Genomic DNA, 4,694 nt, shown 5'->3' with positions numbered 1-4,694 from the left:
AATTTCAGTTACCTGAGAGCGATATTCCAAATCTGATTCAATGCACTGATTTGGCACACCTCTTACACCATACAGGCAACGGCTTGCCACTGTGGATACACCGGTTCCCGTGAGATCACCGAAGTTAAGCGCTGTCGGGCGTGGCCGGCACTTGGATGGGTGACCATCCAGTCCCCATGCGCTGTTGCCATTTTTCGGGGTGCACTCAGCCTTGTGATGCCAATTGAGGAGCTACTCGACCGAATAATAGAGGCTCCGGTCACAGAAAACCATCATAACGACCGGGAGAGCGGTGTGCTGACCATACGCCCCTCCTATCCGCATCCTCCACTGAGGAAGACACGGCGGTCGGATGGTTCCGATGGGCATTTGTGACTAAAGACGGAGTGCTTTTACGCCATACCATTCAAGCTTCCGCCGGAGTGTAGCATGATCAATCACATCAAAAGCTTTTGTTAGGTCCAAGAATAAACCTGAGATATTTCTGTGGCTGTCCACTGCATTTAAGACTCGGTTTATCAGATTGAAAGTGGCTGTTTCAATTGATCGCTGTGGTCTGAAGACATGTTGACATTCAGAAATAATATTATTCTTTTCGCAGAATGTACTTAGTTTTGAAAGGAACACTTTTTCAATAATTTTCGAAAACCCTGACTATAGAGACACAGGCCTATAGTTACCCATACATTGCTGATCACCTTTACGTAGGGATATTACTTTCGCCATTTTCAGTTGCTGAGGGAAGAGACCACACGATAAGGATGAATTGCATATGTCCAATAAAGGCGAAAGCATTTGTCTTGTTGTTATTTTTATGATATAATCTGGAATATCATCAATACCAGTTGAATACTTACTCTTCAGTGAATTAATGGTATTTAGGAACTCTCTTTGGCTTACTGTTTCCGAATAAGATACTCAGATACATTGGACAGATATGCAGAAATTTCTTAATTAGATACTCAGAACATTTATGAACACTGAAAAGTGACAGCACACTTTCCACGTTTGCAGAGCATCTCATCAAAAACGACTACTCCTTCTGTGTCACCTAGCGTGGTGGCGCAGTGGTTCGACACTGGACTCGCATTCGGGAGGACGACGGTTCAATCCCACGTCCGGCCATCCTGATTTAGGTTTTCCCTGATTTCCCTAAATCACTCCAGGCAAATGCCGGGATGGTTCCTCTGAAAGGGCACGGCCGACTTCCTTCCCCATCCTTCCCTAATCCGATGAGACCGATGACCACGCTGTCTGGTCTCCTTCCCCAAAACCAACCAACCAACCTTCTGTGTCATAGAAACAGACGTAAATCCTGAAACACAGAAACCATATGTCACAACTTTTGACAATAGAAGACAATTCCTATCTCCACAAGGCTACCACACGGGGCAAAAAGTTATCAATGACCAAACAGTACTATGTAATAAAAGACTATTCAACATTGTAAATGAATTATCCGACACACACACACACAGATGACATTTCAAAGTTCGCGGGCGTCAAAGAAAAACTAAAGATTAAACAAATGAGAAACGACAGCAGGAAGCGCATCAGAGATGTAAATTTGTGCAGTTGTGCGGAGTGCAGAGTAATGGGTGTGTTCATGCTGGAGCGAAGTAACAGGACGTACTGTTTGCAAACGAACAGGAGAAAATGTGAGTAAATGCCATGGAGGTAGAATAAGGGGAGATGGCGCTACAGACCTGCGCTGTACGTTGTTTTGAAGCCAGTGGGCGAGGCCTGCCGCCATCTTGGATCCCCCAAAACATTAGCAGACGAGTGTTTACAATTGCTTCTTGTTCGTTATTTGCCGTGTGCACGTGATATTTGTTTTATATAGTAAATGTTACTCGGTTTTAGTGAACAACACAGCATAAGGGACGCAACTTCAAACGTTTTTCTGGTCTTAAATGCGTATTTGATACAGTAATACGTAAAAATGTTCCGCTTCTTGCCTCAGTACTGTAATTCCTTTTTGTTTATACACTTAGAATAACCGAGAAGAGACGTATGTGCTATGAAAACCGTGCTTTTGTAATCCATTTCTATTCACTTTCATTGTGTTTGTGTCGATAATTGATAAAGCCAGAACTCCAAAAACAATGATTGATAGTTTAGAGGCACCGATTTGTATTCGTTGCATTTTCAAGTCAAATGCAAATTTTAAATGTTCACATTTGCAAGAAACTTACCTTATTTCCTTTGGTGTCCCATAGATGGATGCAGGAATGATATAAACAAGCCAGCTGTTGTCAACAAAGTGAAAAATGCGTTAAATTACGAAGGAACAGAACTGAATTTAAGATTGTCAGGCCCATTGCAATTTCCACATCTGCTTTCTTTTTAAACTGTACCTGCCAAATGACATTCAGTGTGGGAAAGAACAGAAATTTACAGGGTAACACGACAACACAGTGATTAATGTAATGATCTAAGCCTGGACTTCGATAGGGAACTTTGCTTTAACAAATATGTAACCATTTAAGTACTTATATTTTAACCACTGTAACAGGTGTTCCACACATTTTACTGAAGATTTAATTCACTACATGTAGTTACATTAGTTTTACATTAAATTATTGCATTTTAAAACATTAGTCCTCATTTCCAGGATATTTCTTGCCAGGACTTTTCAGTTACTTCAGAATAACCACACAGTGAAAACCAAGTGTAATGCTCACTTCCAGACAGCTCTTCGCCTTGGATTGATGGGAAATCTAAAGTTAAATCACAGAAATAAAACCATACTGTAAAACTTTACAGTGCATCAGAATTTCAAGTATATATAAGAAAATAGCACTTAAATAAGTCCACTTACGAATGAAATGTGATTTGTTTAAACTTTAGACTACAATCAGAACGATTAGTACACCCGTGAGCGACGCAAGCCGGCATTTTTTATCAAAACACTTCACGACTACACGGAATCAAACCACCAGAAGCGAATGTTTTGGGGTAGCTAACATGGCGGACCTTCTCTTGGATCGGCTTCAAGTTTGTGACGTCATGACAACTCCTCTTATTTTTACCTCCATGGTAAATACTATCAAAATGCAAAAGAGAATATATGAAGATACAAACTACACGAAATAGTTCGCCTTACCAAAGCTTCACAAAATCTTTGTCGATGCCCACAGGTCCAGATCAATTATACGAAATCGCGTTTGATATATAAAACAAACTTGTCGCAGCTAAGAACTAGGAAAATACGACAACGGTAAGGACAGAAACGAACATATGCTATTAATTTCACCATAATATACAAATTAAAGATTGGATAATAAAATTAATGCAGACGGTTTTCTAACATCCCTCACGTATGCAGATGTCTGGTGTTCTGATTTAGACCTGTGGCTCATTTTAGTGTGCAGCCACAGGACACACTCAGTGTAAAATGAAGGCTAAAGGGCACATATAATTTAAATGATTACAAAATTTGATGCATCATATTCCATAACCTATAATAACATCTATGTATGTATTTTCAGGAAAATAGCAAGGAACGCACTGAGGATGCTACAAATGCTGTGAGCCATTTTTGGGTGATACAGTAAAACACTAATTTGTGTACTTACAAAAAGGTGGACTCGTCCTTAATCCATTAATATTTTTCTGCAACCACTGGAACTGAGCTCAAACTCAAATATGATGTAAATAGACTATTGTATTATAGATGATGAGAAGCAAAAATCTCAGGAATACCTGTATTGCTGCCTTTAAAGCATGTAGTTCTCCAGTTGGACAACTCTGAAGTTGCTGGACTTAAGACTGATGAACTACAAGAGGAAATTATCAACAAATGAAGCCTTCAAAGGATGGTGGACGGGCAAGTGGATCCTGAGAATCCCCTGTGGCTTAGGATCCACTATTTTATGTGTAATAATTATCTAGTGTTACCTATATATTTATTGTAAATAGTGATGAAATAGCGGTAAGAAAATGTGTCGAATAGCAAGTATAGACTGTTGGGTCAGAATTTGTATGAGAAATAATGTTGTGAATGACTGTGCTCCCAGCGCACTTGTGAGAAATACCCCAGCTCACTGTGAGATATACCACAGTGCAGCAAACTAATGTAGACTATGGTGAGAGGTCAATGAAGCTTTCACCGACAGCCAAACAGAGACTGTGGAGGGCTACTAGTCCTCTACCAACGAGAACTAGGGACACTGAATCCCATTCTTCGAAACCAGATATCCCACAATTATGCCCAAAGTGATACAATGTAGTGGTAAAATATTGATATGTTTTGTGAAAATATGTATAACTGTGGAAAATAAAGAATGATAACACTCATAATTTTGTGTGATGTGGTCAGAGGTAAAAATGTAAAATGAGTTTTATGTTGTATAGTTCTGTCGACAATGAAGAAAGTTGCCATCCATAACTTTGAGAGTTGTAGTCACATGAAAATGTAAAATGAATGTAAATAAATGGGAATAACAATCCATTGCCACTACTGATGAGGTGACAAGAAAAAACTTTATTGTCTCTGAGGTCAGTGTCTATAATATTTTTACAATGAGATGGAAGGTGTCACAGAATCCAATATTAAGGCATGAAATATCACATTAAGTATACTTTGTATAGCATTAAAGATAGTACATGAGAAATAATTTTCTGATCAACGTACGTCTGTGTGTGTGTGTGTGTGTGTGTGTGTGTGTGTGTGTGTGTGTGTGTGTGTGTGT

At 39.4% G+C, this 4,694-nt stretch overlaps 1 long non-coding RNA gene across 2 annotated transcripts; it reads left to right on the top strand.

Annotated features, from left to right (window-relative positions):
• Positions 1–1,554: 1,554 nt before the first annotated feature.
• On the top strand, positions 1,555–4,374 carry LOC124805257. Of its 2 annotated transcripts, none has more exons than XR_007017422.1 (3): positions 1,555–1,658; positions 3,141–3,220; positions 3,492–4,374. It is a non-coding gene; the product is annotated as an uncharacterized LOC124805257 (long non-coding RNA). The 2 variants fall into 2 exon arrangements; XR_007017423.1 differs by lacking the exon at positions 1,555–1,658 and adding an exon at positions 2,995–3,039.
• Positions 4,375–4,694: the final 320 nt, after the last annotated feature.

This window comes from Schistocerca piceifrons, chromosome 7 (assembly GCF_021461385.2).
Source record: "Schistocerca piceifrons isolate TAMUIC-IGC-003096 chromosome 7, iqSchPice1.1, whole genome shotgun sequence".
Classification (NCBI taxonomy): domain Eukaryota; kingdom Metazoa; phylum Arthropoda; class Insecta; order Orthoptera; family Acrididae; genus Schistocerca; species Schistocerca piceifrons.
Note: the sequence above shows the minus strand (reverse complement) of the source record. Positions and strands in the feature narration are given on the sequence as shown.